Below are 20,266 nucleotides of genomic sequence, written 5' to 3' on the forward strand. Positions count from 1 at the left end.
TCTCTACCAGTATATATATATATATATATATATATATATATATATATATATATATATAGGTGCTTAGTATATATATATATACACTGTGTTTTTTTTTTTTGAAGGTGCGACACTACTTCGCGGATTTTCAGTTTTCGCGGGTGGTCTCGGTCCCCATTAACCGCGATAACCGGGGGTTCACTGTACTTTATTTTGAAGTTACACACAAATATATAAATATATATATATATATATATACATATATATTATAATTTGCGCTTCCGGTACGTTCAGGAAGTGTAGATCAACAAATCACAGCATTACGCTATTTAAGGGGGCGTTTCCAGAGGAAATGGGTGAAAGGAAAGGAAAGGAAAAGGAAAAGGTTGACGATCTTGGCATTGATGATCAAGAAATTGGTTTACGCAATCTAACGGAGTCTTTCTAAGGTTGCAAGCACCTGGCTGCAATGGGGACAAGTTATTTAATTGTTGTTTTGTTTCATCGTTATTTCGTTTGCCGTGTTTTATCCATGTACAGGTGTTTCATGTCATAATTAACTGCTGTCACTCTGACAATAGCATTGTTTTGTAGATTTTGTAGTACCGCAGGTATTTTGTTGTAACTTCTCACGTACGGCTAAAGTAGTTACATGGATTTGATTGCATGCCGTTAAGAGCTCTCATTTATTTGTTTGTTTTACACCGTAGCTCCTACGGTGTTTCCGCATTGGAATCAAGGCTTCGAAAGGAATAAAAATCTTTTGTGGAACATCAGTGCACTTCACCGTTGTCTGGCTGGGTTCGCTACACTGAGCCTTAAATAATCACCACTTTAAAACTGCTGGATTAAGTTAGAATTAACAATTCTGGTCTGCTTTTGCACAGAATCTGGACTTTCTCTGCATCCCTGCCCTCACACGCATCTGGATTAAGTACTTTCTGACCAACAGACCCCAGACTGTGTTGACTCGAACTCGCACCTGTTGACCTGTTGCCCTCTGGCAGGCGCTACAGGTGCATCAAATCAAAGACTAATAGACTGAAAAACTGTTTCTTCCCGAGAGCCATCACCATTCTGAACTCTCTCACACACACACACACACACACACACACACGCACAGACACACGACCACCCTTACCTTGCAGAACAGCGACGTAATGTGTTTTTATTTATCCAATTTTGTATTATTTTCAATCTCATTATTTATTCTTTCATTCATCTAATTTATATATTTGATTAAATTATTGTTGTATTGCACTGGAGAGGGGAGCTCTCTAATCTTGTTGCACACTGTACAATGACAATAATGGGATTTCTGATTCTGGTTGTCAAGAGGGAAGGTGCGTAGCCATTTCGCGGCTTGCCTGAATTAAATTAAGACTTTCCTTGAAATGAAAGGCATCAAGCATCCTGAGCTAGCCGAAACTGAGTGGCTATCAAGTTTTATCTTGTAGATATGACTGAACATCTGAACCAGCACAATGTGAAAATGCAAGGCATTGGAAATATTCTTATACCTTCAACAAGCTGCGTTTGCTTTTGACAAAAAGCTAGAAGGCTCATTATGGATTGTGAAACAGGTCGTTTACTACATTCTGAAAAACTGAGGCAGTTTAAAGATGCATGCACAGCAAGTGAACCTATTTAAAAATTAGATTTCCACCAGCTGGTGGGCTTCACATCCAGTCTCCGACAGTCTTTCAAAGCACGCTTTGGAGAATTTCGTCAGTACACGCGTCTTTTTAAGTTTGTCGCCCATCCAAACGAGTGTTCACAGAACACAGCCGACCTGAGTTAAAGGGACATTTTTACGAGCTTAGCATTGGAATTCATATAATAGGTTTGTGTTACACAGATAGGAATGATGGGCCACCTTATCTGCCCTGCTACATATATTTTCTTTTTAATCAGCAGCACCTTCTACCGGCCAGGGCACAATAGTGACATTCAGACAACGTTCTCAGTGCTAGCTTCTCTTGCATAATTGCAAACTGACTGTTCTTCCAAATTACACCAAAATCATTTCTATTATAACATGACAATTCTACGACTATGGTTATACATCTTAATTGACATACATCACTGTACTATGTTAATGAGGAAACCACAATATGCATGTTCAATAAGACAGACTGTACTTCAATGAACTATAATTAAACTGAAGCGTTTTTAACTTATTTTTCTTCTTCTTTTCCTTTCGGCTTTTCCCTTCAGGGGTCGCCACAGAGATTCAGTTGCCTCCAGCTAACCCTGTCCTCTGTATCCTCTGCTCTCACCCCAACTACTTTCATGACCTCTTTAACTACACCCACAAACCTCCTCTTTGGTCTTCCTCTTGTTCTTGAAATATTTTATCATATACTGAAACTGTTTTAATCCACTTTACTACAATTGTCTTAAACATTGACAACTTAAAGATGAATAATGTATATTTTTGTAATGAAACACAAAAATTAGTAGAGTTCCAAAACATCAAATGTGGACAACCATGGCTTCCAGCACTGGCTAATAAATGGAATAGTGCTAATAGCGGCCGCCACATGTGCTTTTGATCTTAGCATCCTCAACAGCTATCTTATCAAAATAATAAGTTTGATACTGGCATCGCATGACATGGCCTGTTTAACATGAGCTTCAGCCACGACTTCAACTTCTATACACCTCGCAGCATCAGATACAAAATTTAACATATCATGCTGTTGTGTTTCATCACCCGCGATCGTGTCGCACTACGTATCCGCCATTACAAATGTAGGTTGAAGTTAGTCGCATTCAAAAACAAACATATGTACAAACATCCACTATCTAGCAAGACATCGACAACACATTCAAACACTTATGACCATTTTCTACTCTTGGCTATCATTTCCAGCTTATATACAATCCAATTTACCTGTCAGGGCACAATAGAGACATTCAGGCAACGTTCTTGGTCCGCAGCTTCTCTAGCTTCATCGCAAATTGACTGTTCTTCTTCAACGGTAGTCAGCCTCGGCTCTGATAAGCAAGGTCCTAAGCACCCTCTGCTGGCGAAACTAATATTAAACTGATAAAAAACAGACGCTAAACCCTCATGTTATCAGTAGAAAATGACCTTCAGACAAACGACAATAAAATTGTATGTGTGTGTGGGGGGAGCAACTAATTCTATGTATCCACTTTTCTTATAGTGCCACACTCGCCTCCACAAAATTAAATGTCTCCTGACATTTCTGATAACTTAACATGTTCACAAACAGGTAAATGAATACACTCCAAAAGTTATGGCATTGAACACTCTGACTCTTTGCTACCTTCAAGTCTCTTATAATAATAATAATAATAATAATAACAATAATAATAAATTAGATTTGGAAGAGCCTTTCAGGACACTCAAGGACGCTGCACACCAACACGTAAAACAGACTGGATAAAATACAAAAGTGGAAAAGGGACATAGCTGGACTAAGAGAGAGTACCCTATTTTCGCGACCATAAGGCACACCTTAATGTCCCAAATCTTCCCCGAAACAAACGAGGCGCCTTGTAATGCGACACGCCGATTATATAGACTGATCAACTCGTTCGACCATCGGGCCTGATCCCCTTCGGGTATTTCAGAGTGCATGTTAGCACACCCTGCTGGTCAAAGTCTGATACATCTATGCTTTGAATTGACTGTGACAAATACATTATGTGAATACGTTTGTTTGGTGATGGAGCAGCTGTCCACGATGCTGTAGTATGTCTTATCATTCATGTTATTGCAAGCAAGAAACATCACAGGTTGAGACAACAGACTGAAAAAAAATAAATAAAAACACATTGCCCAAAGCACACCACTCAAATCTCTCTAAACAGCCATGTGATTGGCTGAGGCTGAATGGCATTGCTGTATTCTTTTTGTATTATTTTTATTACTTGTGGGGATATGAATGGCATGAGAGTCATGTTTTGTGTTAATTTTATTTCTTTTGTTTCATTGTTTGCTTGTATGAGATATTTTTGGTTTTGATTTGAAACCATGAATCTAAGGAGTGTGGTGACCAGTGAAATCCCTCCCCTGATGTTGCCATGACATCTCACATCGGTCTGAGGTAGCGATCCCTTATTCGCATGAGTGCTGGCATGCATGAGCTAGCATGCGCGAGCTAGCATGCGCGAGCTAGCATGCGCCTCGTAGTGCGGCGCGCCCAGTATAAGTATTAAATACAGAAATAGCACACTCAACTGGTGCTGCCCCCTTTGATACAGCGCGTCTTTTGGCCGTAAAAATACGGTAGTTAAGGCGGAACGGATAGGTTTTGAGTTTAGTTTTAAAAACAGGGAGGGTGGTGCAATTATGGAGGTCAGGTGGGAGAGAGTTCCAGAGCTGAGGAGCAGAGTGGCTGAAGGCTCCGTCCACCATGGAGCGGAGGCGGGCAGGGGGTACAGTGAGGAGGACGGAGGAAGATGACCGGAGAGCGCGGGATGGAGTGGCAATATGGACGAGGTTGAAAAGGTAGGGAGGGGCGAGGTTGTGAATAGATTTGAAAGTATGTAGAAGAATTTTGAAGATGATTTGTTGATTGACTGGAAGCCTGTGGGGCTTCTGAAGGACGGGGGTGATGTGATGGGTGGAAGGTGATCTGGTAATAATCCGGGCAGCAAAGTTTTGGACAATCTGGAGTTTGTAGAGGGCTTCTGGGAGAGGCCAAAAAGAAGGGAAATACAATAATCAAGGCAGGAAGTGATGAGGCTGTGGATGAGAATGGCTGTGGTGTGGCGGGTGAGGGAGGGGCGGATACGTCTGATATTACGAAGGTGAAAATAACAGGATTGGGTGATGTTGTTGATGTGGGATTGAAATGAAAGAGTACTGTCGAGGATGACACCCAGACTCTTGACCTGAGGTGAAGGGAGGACCAAGGTGGTGTCAATGGTTAGTGGAAAAACTGTCAACTTCAGATCAATCGGGTGGATTTGGTGCCAATTAGAAGTAATTCAGTTTTTCTGCTATTTAGTTTTAAAAATTTAGAGGTGAACCAGGATTTTATTTTCGAAAGACAGGAGGAGAGGGGAATTTGGTTTGCAGGAGAGGTAGAGCTGGGTGTCATCCGCAAAGCAATGAAAATTAATGTTAAATTTGCAGAGGATATGGCCAACGGGAAGGATGTAAGTGATGAAGAGGAGGGGCCTTAGGAGAGAGCCCTGAGGCACACCAGTAGAGACAGAGGAGGAGATGGATTTGAAGGACTTGAGCTGAATGAACTGGGAGAGGCATGTGAGGTAAGAACGGAACCAGTGAAGTGGGGTGTGGGCGATGCCAATAGAGGACAATCTGTTAAGGAGGATGGGGTAGGAAATGGTGTCAAAGTCTGCCTTCAAATCAGGGAGGATTAGGATGGAAAGTGAACCGGTATCAGCTGCACTAAGAAAGTTTTTGATTTTGATAAGAGCGGTTTCAGTGCTGTGGCGGGGACGGAAACCAGATTGAAAAGGCTCTTAAGGCAGTTGTGGGTAAGATGGGCATGATGCTGAGAAGAAACAATTTTTTCAAGAATTTTGGAGATGAAGGATAAATTGGAGATGGGGCAGAGTTAGTGGTAGTCGTTGGGGTCAGTGCCAGGCTTTTTCAAAATTGGAGTGACTGCTGCAGTTTTGAATAGTGAGGGCATGATTCCAGTGGTTAATAAATAGTGGCTGATGGTTAGGATGAGTGGAAGCAGAGAGGGTGAACAGGATTTGACCAGGGTTGTGGGGAGGGGACAAGCTGGCGTGGGCTTGGATTTGATGGTGAGGTTGGAGATTTCAGAGGCATCCGAGAAATGAAAACAGGAAAAAGATTGATTTAACTGGAGGGATGGCGGTCCTGGAGATGATGGGTGGGGATCGAAGTGCGGGTGGATCTTGGCGATTTTGTCGTTGAAAAATGACATTAAGGAGTTATAGGTGTTGGTTGAGTAGAAATGTGGGGGTAGGGAGTGAGGAGGCTGGAGGATTCTTTGAGCAGTGAGAATAATGATTTAGTATTTCCTTCATTGGTGTGGATGAGACCGGACTAATAAACAGATTTACGGTGTGCAATGGAATCCTTGTAAAAAGTATGTGAGCCTTGTACATGTCTGTGAATAGTGAGTCCAGTTTTTTTGGATAGTCGTTCAAGTCGGTGGCCTTGAGCTTTCAGTGAGCGGAGTTCAGAGGTGTATCAGGGGGCAGTGGATGTGAAGGAGACAGACCAGGTTTTTAGAGGGCAAGAGAATTGAGGATGCTGTGCAGACCGGTGTTGTAGAGGGCGGTGAGATTATTGGGGGTTGGAGAGGTGGGTTGGGAATCTGATGTTGTCAATTTTGGAGCAGAGGGTGTCAATGTTGATTTCCTTGAGGTTCCTGAATGAAATGAAACATCCATGAGATGAAACGTGGATGTTTGGTTGAAGATAGGCACAGTGCAATATTGAATGTGATGAAGAATTGGTCTGTTATGGGGAAATTATCTAGGGTGAGTTAGAGGGGGGTGACACCGGAACAACAGATTAAGTCCAAAGTATGACCTTTGGAATGAGTGGGGAAGTCAATGTATTGATGAAGTCCAAAACTGTCAAGGTAGGATAGAAAATCTCTGGTGAGAGGCAGATTATTGTTGTCAATGTGTATGTTGAAATCTCCGAGCAGGATTATGTTTGAGGATAGAGTGAAAAGATGAGTGAGAAGAGGGGAAAAAAAATCATCTAAAAATCCTGGGTTGGGCTTTGGGGGTCTGTAAAGAGCGGCAACAATAGCAGGAATGGGGCCAGGGAGTTTAAAAACATCGCTTTCAATGGAACTAAGCGCGGGGGCAGACAGGGGTAACCGTTTCCAGTTGTCGCGATAGATTACCGCGAGACCATCGCGCGACCATTGCAGCGGGGATGGCAGGTGTAATCATATCCACAAGGAGTGGATTCATTGAGTTGGGAGAAGTCGTTTGACTGCTGCCATGTTTCGGTCAGACAAAGGAAATCAAGTTGACGGACGGTGAGGAGATCCTGGATGAGATGACCCTTGTTGGTAAGAGAACGGATGTTGAGAAGTCCAAAGCAAACAGCTGTGTTATCGTGCTTGACATTGCTATTAGCTGACCTAGCCAGGCAGGCTAATGCACGTAAATCGGCAACCCTGCCGGAGTTTCTGGGGGAACGGCGAGTGGCGGACTAGAAGGACTTTATTGCATTGGAGGGGAAAGCCTGATGGAAGTTTCTGCGGGAGCCACCATGGATCTAACGCCGGCGTCGTAGGGCGATGTCCGGGTGAAAGTGCAGAGCTGGCGGTGGCGGAGGTCATGGTCGGCAGAGGCGGCGGACATGCAGAGGTCGTCGGCAGTATACCGGAGCCGTTTAGCCATTGGAAGAAGGCAGACAATTTAACTATAAAAGAGTGTTGACTAGAAGTTTAGGTAAAGTAATTTTAAATACGAGCACATATAAAAAGCACTTTTAAGTTACCGGTGAGCAGCGGCAGCGAATCGTGCCAGCGTTCACTCAGCCGGAAGTCCACGTCCTATTTGAACCAAAGTTAGCTGGCCTAATGTGTCATAACTCGGTACAATTGGTCTCTGTCTCAGCCTTTGAGGTCGCTGTCTCCATGTGTCACTCATACCTTCATTTCCAGTGAACAGGTCAATTTCAGGCTCACTACCTGCAAGGTTCATGTCAGGTTCACTGTCTCCTCTCTTCACTGGATCCGCGAAGGCAATGTCCTCTTTGCTTTGTAGTGGCAAATCCTCTTCGCTCTGTAGACTTCCTTGGGGCCGGAAGGACTCTGCCAGTGGGTTGAGTGAAGTCTGCCTCTGTGGTCTTTCCGGAACCGCCGGCCTAAGGTACTATTGACGAGGTGTCGCCGAAGTCTTCATGAAGTGTCGCTTTTCTCTGCCTGCTGTTGCTGCTTACATTGGGGTCTTTACTTTTTCCTTGTGACAGTTGGAGGATCCTTTTGGAGCTGAGCAGTCTCCGTCTATGGGATTTCAAGGGGTAAGAAGTCACAAGGCAGTTGAAGGTTTCTGTGCATCACCTTATCTGTTCCTTGACCATTTTCAGGACTGGTCCAATACACTGGACGGTCAACTGCTTTTCTTTCCTTTACTTTGTAGACTTGGTCCTCCCAGTAGGACTAAATCTTTGCAGGACCACCTCTAGGCATGAGATTTCTGAGGAGCACTCTATCTCTATCTATAGGTTTTTCCTCGAGCAGCTTCCTTGGCAGCTGTGTTCGAAGCTACTGCATAGGCCTCCTGCATTCTTTCTTTCCAACATCGAACGTAGTCATCATACTCCACATAAGCTTCATCTTTTCTTAAATCAAAGACTCGGTCAATGGGCAGGCGTGGAGAACGTCAAAAGATGATGTAATAAGGGACGTAGCCAGTTGCTTCACTCTTTGTACAGTTGTACGCATGAACAACTTTTGCCAGTGACTCTTTGTCCTCCAAGGTCCGTAACATGGATAATAGGGTACGGTTAAATCTCTCCACCTGTCCATTGCCTTGTGGGTGGTAGGGTGTTGTGTGAGAGCCTTGGTTACCTGAGAGCTCTTTCAATCAATCCATGAGCTTCTTGTCAAATTCCTTGCCCAGGTCATGATGTAGTCTTGTCGGGAAGCCAAATTTTAGTGCAAAGTCATTGAAGAGCTTGTCTGCAACTGTTTTAGCTGTTTTGTTCTTTATCGCATAAGCTTGGACAAATCTCGCGAGGTGATCCATCACTACTAGTTTGTACTCATAGCCTTGCTTACACTTTTCAAGGTGGAGAAAGTCTATGGACACAAGCTGAAATGGATGAGTGGATTGGATGGAGATCAGAGGAGCATAATTCTGTTTGTTGGTTTCTTCTTCTTGATCCACTCACATTGTTCAGTAACAAAGTGTTTGACCTCTTTGGCCATCTATGGCCAGTAGAACCTGTCTCGAATCAGGTCGAGCGTCCTTTCCACACCTAAGTGGCCCATGTCCTGATGAAGGTCTTTGAAGATCATGGAACGATAGGCTTTTGGAACCAATAGCTGCTCCCGGCGGGTGATTTGGCAGCGCATGATACCATCTTTGTCGACATATAACATCAACCATTGAGCAGTGCAGTACCGTGGGATGCTCTGCCTACACCTCTGTTCTACTTGGTCTGTTACTCTGGGTCTTGTGTGAAGAATATTATAGGAACAATTATGTTAACAAATGTAATGTAGAGATAAGTTTATTATCACACTGCACAACATTAACTATATGGTATAGGTTTTGTTGCTAATCTTGGTTCACACGTTAACTAACAATTCTGGGAACAGAACATAGCCACCTGCACCCAGGTCGTTCACACATTAACAATTCTGGGAACAGAACATAGCCACATGCACCCAGGTCAAGGCAACCGAACAAACTCCACTCTAAATAAACATAAAAGGGGTGCGGATGTGGGCAGGATAACCAACATCCCAATGCGCGGCCCGGTCACCATCCGACTAAACCAGAAGGGAGAGCACGGAATGCCAAGGGGTAAGATATACTTTAAGAAGTATTTGGTACCATGACACCCAGACGGTTTTCAGTATGAGACTTGACTGTTGTTAGGTCATAAGGACAATACTGCAGATACCGTAACTACTGTAAGTGGGGAATCAGTCGTTTTAACGGTGTGGTCCGATAACGTGCCTTCCGAACAAAAGAAACAGTGAATTGACCAGGCCTGTGACGGATGTACAAACAGTTGACTGATTGTGTGAGAACATACTAATGTGATAGTGTGTGCTTGGAGAGTATTTGAAGGGGATCTAAAACTGTTCACGTTGTGTGAAATTGAAACACTAAGCTGATGTCCTCCTGAGACTCTAGGTCAGGCATCACCAAATGGCGGACCGCAATCTATGATAAATTTTTTTCAGGGCGCATTCGCAAACGTTGGCGCTGCAATTCTAGTAAATACGGAAAAGGCGTCACTGATTTGAGCCAATCAAATCTTTTGTTTACGATCCACTGCCAATTGCGCAGCAGACCGGAAGAGAATGCTGATGCCTTGCTAAAAAGTTAGCGAGGTCGATGCGTCTTGTTTTAAATGAATGGACGGAGAAATTTAGTTTTGTTCTGGCTGCAGCCAATTCAAAACCAGTGTGCATCATATGCTCCGAAACCGTCGCAACATTGCGAAGCGCCACTACGAAACAAAGCACCGCCCTTTTTTGCAAAGTTATCCGCTGAAGTTTGAGGTAAGCGCACGCAAAAACATCGAACTTTGAGTGCAGTATAACAGATTTTTACATTTTCGTTTACAGCCCTGCGGCATGCAAACGAATGTTCACTAAAAGTATCATGGATTTTGGGGAAACATAAAAAAAGGTTCAAGTGATGGGGAAGTTGTGAAGGAGTGCTTAAATGTGGTTGGACAAACATTATTTAAAGGAAAACACAAAGCCCGGATGTGTGAAATAATCTACCAAATCCCAATGGCCCTGACTCCGTTCCAACCCAGATTTAAGTCACTGGCAGGGCAGTCACAAACTCATTTTTCTCATGAAGAGAAGTTAAAAAAATATTCAAAAGAAAAAGTGGTGTCAAAGCTCATTTTGAATTAGTTTTTCATGAGGACAGCCATTTTTATTGATTGCGTACTAAACATGTTGACCTGGTTTACTTGGATAATCAGGCTTTAAGTTTTTTTAGGCTGATAACTCTTTGATTTAAAAAAAAAAAAAGGTAAAGGATGTTAACTCAATGCTAAGCACTTGATATATTTCTGCAGGAGATATTTTACTGTTTTTTTCTGGAAGTGGCACCCTTAAATTCCTGGAGCCACATTTTCTTGAATGTGAAATAAACGCCTTATATTTGTTTGACTGACAAAGGTGTTTAATGGGAACATTGCTAAATATTTAGTATATAAGTGCGCTCTGTTGAAAATGACTAAATATTGAAACTATATAAAAATGTGAACATAGGCTAGACATTTCGGGAAGTTGGACTTTGGTTCGGACCTTATAATTGGAAGAAATTTTCGTTGTGGACCTCTGTGACTTTTAATTGAATACCTCTGCTCTAGGTCAAAAGGTAGAAGCTTAACATCAGGAAAGTGAACGAGCACGTAGCATTTCTCCAGACGATCTCTCATTTTTTGTGTGACTACTAACAAACGGACGATGAAAAAAAGCGAGCAGTAAAAGGGGAGCCAAACCTAGTAGGTCGAAATCACCCGATATAAAAAAATAGATAGAACATAAGTTCCCTGGGAGTACAAAATATTTAGGAAAATGGAAAGAACATAAGATCACTAGTCAATGTTACGTGAAGAGACAGAGATAGAAAACTGATAAAGGACGACGGGGTCCTACGCGCGTTTGAAAATCGTAGTGTGAATGTAAAAGTGTGCATGGAGGCTTGCAACCTCATTTTGGAACAGGAAAATTAACTGACAACTGTCTGGGAAACAGAGGCAAGAATTCCCCGCCACTTGTGGTGGAAGCTTGGGAATTACCTAAGACAGAGTATTTGTCGGCCTGTTCAGGGACTGGAGGTCAGTTTAGTCACCTTAGATGAACCACTGACTTCCAACATGGGGAAATCAAACAGTAAAAAAGCTAACAAAAAGGATCCGAAGCAACAATTGAGGTGTAAAGACTGGAAATTTATAGAAAGCCAATGTCCGGAAAAAATAGAACATTTAAACTCATGGATAACAAAATATGAATTCGCTGGTCAGCTTAATACACAAAAAAAATAGTCGACTTACAAGATAAAATAAAAATAAAACGGAAAAATAATGTGAAGATGAATAAAGACGGATATGAAGATACAGAATTTTGGATGACAATGGCACAAAGACGGAAACTGGATAAAAATAACAGAATAAAAAAAAGAGACCGTAAATAAAGTGAAAAAGGAAGAACAATTTTAGAGGACAGAGAAATGGCTGTTTTGCACGCTCCCGTACCGTCAACTAAAAAACAGATGATGTCATTCTTGGGACGTACAAATTATTGTAGAATGTGGATTCCAAATTATGCAGAAATAGTTGCACCACTTTCCAAATTGATGTATGAAGATAACTTAAAAATGTCTTCGCCTTTGCAGTGGACCACGGAAGCAGAACAGGCATTTTGTGATATAAAACAGGCCTATGTGTCTAGTATGGCATTGGCCTTGCCAGTTTATTCTAAACCCTTTGTTCAAATGATGGATTGCAAAGGTGAATATATGACATTATTGGCTCAGCAATATGGTGATAAACTAAGACCAGTGGCATATTATTCTTCAAAGTTAGACTCACAACACCACAGCAGTGGTAAAGAAGGTCCACCAGCGTCTGCACTTCCTGAGAGTCCTCAGGAAATTCAACCTGGACAGGAAGCTGCTGCTGGCCTTCTACCACTCGTCCATCGAGAGCCTGTTGACGTACTGTGTCTCCACCTGGTACAGCGGCTGCACTGAGGCGGACAGAGTGAGGCTCCAGAGAACAGTCAAAACAGCGCAAAGGATTATTGGCTGCCCTCTCCCCTCACTGTCGGACATCTACACCGCCCAGTGCCTCAGCAGGGCTCTCAACATCGTCAAAGACAATACCCACCCAAACTCCCACCTGTTCGACCTGATGCCCTCTGGCAGGCGCTACAGATGCATCAAATCGAGGACCAATAGACTGAGAAACAGTTTCTTTCCGAGAGCCATCTCTATTCTGAACTCTCACACACACACACGAGACCACCCTTACCTTGCAGAACAGCATCGTGATGTGTTTTTATATACCCTATTCAGTATTATTTTCCATTGCACTCTCTTATTTATCTAATTTATATATTTGTCTGTATTATTGTTGTATTGCACTGGAGAGGGGAGCTCTCTAATCTCGTTGCACTCTTGAGTACAATGACAATAAAGGGATTTCTAATTCTCTAATTCTCTCTAATTCTAATGTGACACGTGCACTTCCTCATTGCGTAAGAGCGTCAATGGCTGTGAAGAGCAGCTCAGCGGTAGTGCTTTTTCATCCATTGACCTTAAAAGTTCCACATGCGGTGTCGGCACTGTTGCTGCAGACGAACATGATATTTCTGTCACCAGCGCGATATTTGTCTTGTATGGCCGTTTTGCTATCATAACCACACTTCACGTTAGAAAGATGCACGGGCTTAAACCCAGCAACTTTAATGCCACTCCCTGATGATGGTATTCAACATGATTGTCAGGAACTGGCTGAGCAAACGACTAAGTGCAGAGCTGATCTAAAAGATCAACCTCTACAGAACGGAATTGTTCTTTTGTTTGATGGGTCATCTAAGAAAAACAAATTTGGAAAAACACAAACAGGCTATGCGGTGGTTACATTTGACACGGTGTTAAAATCGGAACCACTTCCTTCTCATTACTCTGCTCAAGCTGCCGAGTTAGTAAGCCTAACTGAGGCATGTAAGTTAATGACCGGTAAAACAGTAACAATCTATGCTGACAGTCAATATGCCTTTTTGACGTGCCCTGTATTCGCGCAATATTGGAAAAATAGAGGGATGATAACATCTACTGGAAAACCCGTAACGCATGCTGAACTCCTAATTTGTTATATGCTGTTCAATTACCGACCCAAATCGCAATATGTAAATGTGCCGCACACACTGCGGGTACCGATAACATTACTTTAGGAAATGTGTTCGCAGATAAGACAGCAAAAGAAGCGCCTACTAAACCATCTGTGGGTGTGGCTGAGTGTGCGCCGCTAGATAATGTTCTGCGAGATGACATCCTCATGTACATGCAACAACAAAGTCCTATGTAAGAGCAAAAGCTATGGCTCAATAAAGGAGCCACTTTGGCGAAGGGCATATATGTTAGTTCAGATGATAAACCGATTCTTCCTCGAAATCTTTTTCGATGGGCTGCTATATTGACACATGGTGTGTCACATGTGTCAGCAGGGGGGATGGTAGGACAGATAAATCAATTTTATACAACATACGGCTTTAATTTATTCTCAAAAACAGGACGCATACTCAAAATGGATAGAGATTTTTCCAGCAAAACAACAAGATGTACTGACAGTTGCGAAATCATTATGTAAAGATATAATACCAAGCTATGGCATACCAGAAACCATTTATAGTGATAATGGAACACATTTCGTAAATACAATCATAAAAAAATAGGTCAAATGTTTCACATGGCCTTAAAACACCATTGTTCATACCACCACCAAAGTGCAGGCCTAGTAGAAAGAATGAATGGAACAATAAAAAATAGACTGAAAAAATGTATGGAAGAAACTAAACGTCCTTGGACTCAGTGTATAGATCTTGTAAAATTACATAATATTACAAGCACCACAGTACTGACACCTTATGAAGTTCTTTTTGGCAGACCATATAGATTACCTTATTTTTCCACACAGTGGGAAATCGATAATGAGGCCAACCTAGCTGATTACATGCGGAAAACTTTGGAGAAAAGGAATGAATTGACATTGCCAGAAAGCGATTGTGCTTCTCTTCAACAGGACGAACAGGATGTTCCGGGGGATTGGGTTCTGATCCGGAGCCTAAAAAGGAAACACTGGAATTCTCCGAAGTGGGAAGGCCCTCACAATGTTCTGCTGACTACACCAACAGCAGTAAAAATTGCAGCACGAAATACCTGGATACACCTTGCGCATTGAAAAAAGGTCATCTCAACCGAGACATTCGACAAGGGAAAGGTAGGCAAGTCTGGTGACTAGGTGGGAGCAGATCAATAGGATCTGAAAACATTTTAGGCCAGTGAAGAACTAAAGCCACCCTGCCCTATTAGGGGTCTCTCGGTCGACATGACCATCGCGTGGATAAAAATTGTGGTTTTGAGTTGTGAAGTTTTCGTTGCAGTGAAAGCTTTGCATACACCAATATACATACCGATAAATAATAATAATGGACAGTCAACTAAAAATCTTAGATTACCTGATAAGAACTTTACATCAGGTGCTAGGAGCAACAGTATTGCTAACTCTGCGACAATGATTTGTTTGCCAGCTAATAAAGTGACAACTGCTATTATACCATGGTCCCAAATTAAATTGAGTGAAGCATCCATTTTCAAAGTAGGTCGACATGCATATAGTGCACAAAGCTATGGACGTCTGTACACATGGTATTTAACTGCGAGAACAAGGTGGGATGGACTGGAAGCAGAAACGGGACAAGATTGGTCTGATTGGACCACTGAAAAACGTGCAAAAACCTTGCGGAAGAAACTTTCATTAAAACACATAGCGATAGGGTTTCAGTTAACTATTAACTCGACAAATTGAGGATGCGACAATAATCAATGTGAAGAATTAGACTTAAGCCTGTATTCTCAAGGGGTAGATCCTTATCATACTATTGTAATCTGTGTATCTACCGTTCTAAAGAATCCCGTTGAAGCTAGCCATACAGAAAACTTAAAGAATGAAATTTGATCTAAAATGGTGATAAAGTTAAAAGAAAAACTCTCTGTAGATGTAGACTTTTTAGCAGTTATAGGAATTACCCAATTAGGAAATAATTGGCTACTATTAATGGAATCAGCTGCTAAAACAGCAAACTCTAGCTGTGTTTCATGCATGGGTCCGAGACCATTGCTACGAGTGATTACAGCAGCTCTTCCATCGACATGTCTTTTAGAAGTAATGACGAAAATAACACCTAATGTGGACTGCATGGTATGGAATGAGGTGTACCCTGTGACTAAGGCAACAAAAGATAAGCCTATCTTCTCTACTGATGTAGCAGTAGCTAACTTTACTTGTATGAATCTTACAGGAGCACAAAATAGAGTGGGAAGCTTATCTCCAACATGGTGTAAGACAACTGTGCTCCAAGCAGGTACACTATTGCCACGCAGAGACGTGTGGTGGTGGTGCGGGGGAACTAAGTTATTTGATTCTTTAAAAGACGCAGTTGGAACTTGTGCATTGGTGTCACTTCTCTTACCAGTGTCTATTTTTCCATCCACAGCAGGGGATATTCAAAGAGCAGTTGATGCCCACGAATCCCCCTATTATTTCTCCAGAAAAAGACGAAGTGCTTCCTGGAGGGATGGTGATATGACCTATTTGGATGCAATTGGCCAACCAAGGGGCGTACCGGATGAGTCTAAGTTGGTAAATCAAATCGCAGCGGGTTTGAATCCATTTTTCTTTGGGTCACACCGAATAAGAATGTTGATCGAATAAATTACATACACTATAATGTGAAAAGATTGGGGAATTTTACTGAAGAAGGATTTGTAGCTATTAAAGAACAATTGGCAGCCACCTCACTCATGGCATTTCAAAACCGCATTGCGGTGGACATGCTGTTGGCAGAGAGGGGAAGGGTTTGCGCCATGTTTGGGGACCAATGTTGTACTTTCATCCTTAACAACACTTCTCCGGAAGGGTCCCTCACAAGAGCCATCGCAGGCTCGCGCACCCTGAACCAAAAGATGAAGGAACACTCAGGTGTGACTACCTCTGCATGGGATGAGTGGTGGGACAAATTTGGTAGATATACAAATATGGTATTTTCTGTAATGATTTCTCTAACAATGTTCACCTCAATCCTTGTAGTGTGTGGATGTTGTTGTATTCCCTGCATTCGCGCCTTGCTTGTCCGACTTATCTCGACAGCCGTCGCTCCGACAAATTCTAGATTACAAGAAATATATCCTTCGATTAATTACAGAGGTGCTGGTGATGGAGGAGACACTGATGACCAAGTTGATGACGACGACCAAATTTCCCTCGAGAATTTATTCTTAACACTGAAAATCCTACATGAGGTGGTGTATGTTTGATGTCATATTACATTACATATGTTAAAAGGGGGGAAATGTGAAAAATATTATAGGAACATTTGTGTTAACAAATGTAAGGTAGAGATAAGTCTAATTTCACAATGCACAACATTAACTATACGGTATAGGTTTTGTTGCTAATCTTGGTTCACACATTAACAATTCTGGGAACAGAACATAGCCACCTGCACCCAGGTCGTTCACACATTCACTAACAATTCTGGGAGCAGAACATAGCCACCTGCACCCAGGTCAAGGCAACCGAACAAACTCCACTCTAAATAAACATGAAAGGGGTGCGGATGTGGGCAGAATAAACAACAGCTGTGACCAGAAGACACATTCCTTTGAGAATAAACATTTGATACTGTTGTGTAAACCTGTATCGATTTCTGTATTGATAGTAATATTGTGATATAACTTGTGATTCTCAATAAAAGGTCTGGGGAGTGTAGGAAGCTTCAGAGATCCGGCCGGATCACTGGGGTTTCATCTCTTCTGGCCAGACTCTTGCCACTTGGTGTCCGTGTCTATTGTCTCTGAATTTCCTACTTGTCATGGCGAGGGTCACTCCACCAAATTTGGTGTGATTCTCCCATGACATCTTGTACCAGAGACTCTTGACAGAACTTCATCAGCTTCCTGAGCTCTATGAATCTGGTCTGGTGTAAAAGGTTGGTTAGTGTCATCCTCTTTGATCAACTGTAGAGCACTAAACTGGATAACCACAACGCCTTGACACGGATATCTCTGCTGCACTGTTACAGACTCCATCAATGCATTCATGGCTTCCTGCCCAATTTCTACTGTACAACTTTTCATGTAACTGTCAATGTTGTCCTGTGGCATCCGCGACAGCCCATCAGCGTCTGCATTGTTCTTGCTTGGACGATAGCGTATGGTGAAGTTGCAGTTGGCTAGCTCCGCGACCCATCGGTGACCGGTGGCATTTAGTTTTACGGTGGTGAGCACATATGTCAGCAGGTTGTTGCCAGTGTAGAGCACAAACGATGGGGCATGGTACAGATAATCCCAATGGCCCATTTCATTGTCAAAAACTCGAGTTTGCCAGAGTGCAAGTGGTACTTCTTCCCTGCTGGACTCAGGGTGCGGGAACCATATGCAAAACTCGCATCTTGCCATGCTGTCGCTGGTACAAAACAGCGGCCAACCCAACCTGGGATGCATCACAATGCAATACAAAGGGCTCTGTGAGGTTGGGGTACCCGAGGACTGGCGGTTGGGTAAGTGCATCCACTAGTTGATTCAACACCTCTTTGTAGGAACTGGTCCATTGAATAGGTGTGTGTGATGGTAAGTGACCATTAGCTTTCTTCACTCCCTTTTTGGACTTGTTGACTGGAACTGGGGCAGCGTTCTCACAAGTTGAAGGACTTGGCAGGCTTTAAAGTGCGTGAGCTATACGGGACATGTTGGGGATGAACGGCCTATAATACGAGAAGATGCCGAGCATTTGAACTGTCATTGGAGCCAACTCTGTTGGATCCATTGTGTAATCTTCGCCTATTACCGACTTGCCCAGGAACCTGACTTTGCGCTTGAACAGATCACATTTCTTTGGGGTCATCTTAACACCATCCTGTTTGTAATGCTCGAGGACAAGGCGGATGTGCTCTATATGCTCCTCAAAGTTGCTGCTGTGCACCATATTATTATCCAGGTACGGGATGCAAACAGTGTCTCTTTGGCCTTCTCAACACTGTTCCATGCTCCTTTGAAATTCAGTGGGTGCAGAGCTCAGGTCAAAGGGAATGCGCACCCATTCATAGAGCCCCCCGGGTGTGATGAAGGTAGTCAAAGTCCACAAAACCCTGGTGGTATGCCCTACCCTGGTGTAACACTGTATACCAAGAGCTCCCACCCAATGCATCCTAATGTTTTGGATTCTTGGTCTGGGACTGATTTGTGATTGAGCTCTCGATAATCACAGCAAAGATGAAGAGTTCCATCTTTCTTACGGTCACACACAACAGGTGATGATTAGGGAGACCGGGATGGCGTAATCCAACCTTTGTTAAGAAGATCTTGCAAATAGGCCTTCACTTCTTTGTAAAGGTTTGTCATGTAGGTTTTCTGCACTGACCTTATGTCGTGGAGAGTTATGCGCATGTTCAAAGATGGTATACAACCCACATCATCACCGTCATATGAAAATGCCTCACATTCTTCCAGCAACATTTGCCTTTCCACTGTTTGTTTGCCTTCTGTTAGGTGTTGTAGCTCCACTGGTGGATCTCTATGGAGTAAGATCGCTGTTAAAAAGGCAAATGCCTAATTAAACGATCCGTATCAGCAAATGTAGGATTTGTATCCGTAATTATTTCCCTGTGAGTACGAATCAGAGTCGTGAGGGTTTTCATTTTTTTTTTGGGAGTAAGAATCAAAATTATGAGGGTGAAATGTTTTGTGACTACAACTCTCATTTGTACGACTACGAATCTTCACTACGCACGCATCAATAGCTGAGGATACAAATCTCGTTGTGAGAGGTCGGATCTGCACAACATGCAAATTCGGATGACGTCACGCAGGCCATAGGCATGTCCCAAGGGTAGCCAGTCGAGCGGCGATTCCACGACACACGCATGCACAAAGAAGAAAGCAAAATGTCCGTCAGCAATACGGCCTGTTACAAGGTGTGGACAAGTTTCCAACAGCTCAGTTAGAGCATCTTCACAGCAGGTAAAGTCAACTACGTGTATATCCAATTTATTAATTGTAATCTATTTTAAAAAATTGGTCTTAAATCCTAAATGTTAGGTTTGGAGTCACAGGCTTACGGCTATATAGTGTTAGAAAATGACGCGTTTTACTGTCAGCATTGTTACGTACGTGACCCCCCCCCATCGTATTTTCAATTGTGTCATGAAAATGTGACATGGCACATTTTAATTGAAAATATTCGTTTCAATGTCATTCATCATTTTCCTTTAAAGTAGTAGCAACCAAATGGCTTGTCATTCCTGAAGAACAGTGGCAGTATTGATTCCATCAAAAAGACGAGGATAACCCCAATTCATTTTCTTTCTAACATACATGCAGATAATGTTTTTTTTATTTTATTTTAGAGCCAACGTTTATCAAAGTTAGAATTTAAATTAATAATTTATTTTGATTACATATTATCCAAGTTAACATCACCTCAAACAATATACTTTGCATGATAACAATTGTATGTCATTATATTTTCAGAAATAACGACTCATGTCTAAGATGTCGCAACTCTGAGCAGGCATGCGGAGATGGAGTGTAACTGCAAGTCACCGATGTGAAAGTGTGGGTTTTATAATAAAATCACATCCAGTTTCTTTGTTCTGACCCCACTCTGTCAGCCTTTATTTGCAACAAGCAGCTCATCAAGTCAACTGCTATTACATGTTCAATGGTTGGGAACTTCTGGGTACCTCACAATACGATACTGTTAGGTTGAAGATATATTTTATCCCATATTTTACTCTATTAGTATTGCAAAAGAATTGTTCCACAGCGTGACCTATGTTTGACCATATGGATGATA

General features: G+C 42.4%; 1 protein-coding gene and 1 pseudogene across 7 annotated transcripts in view; one reads left to right on the plus strand and one right to left on the minus strand.

Moving 5' to 3' along the window:
• The window catches only part of LOC148331454 (zinc finger SWIM domain-containing protein 8-like), a 259,367-nt gene that overhangs the window by 207,855 nt on the left and 31,246 nt on the right, over positions 1-20,266 (minus strand). The gene's annotated exons all lie outside the window — the stretch shown is intronic.
• LOC148331457 (uncharacterized) lies at positions 15,371-17,329 on the plus strand (annotated as a pseudogene).

Source organism: Idiotropiscis lumnitzeri, chromosome 9 (genome assembly GCF_059441095.1).
Source record: "Idiotropiscis lumnitzeri isolate Australia: NSW breed Sydney's pygmy pipehorse chromosome 9, RoL_Ilum_1.0, whole genome shotgun sequence".
NCBI classification, from domain to species: domain Eukaryota; kingdom Metazoa; phylum Chordata; class Actinopteri; order Syngnathiformes; family Syngnathidae; genus Idiotropiscis; species Idiotropiscis lumnitzeri.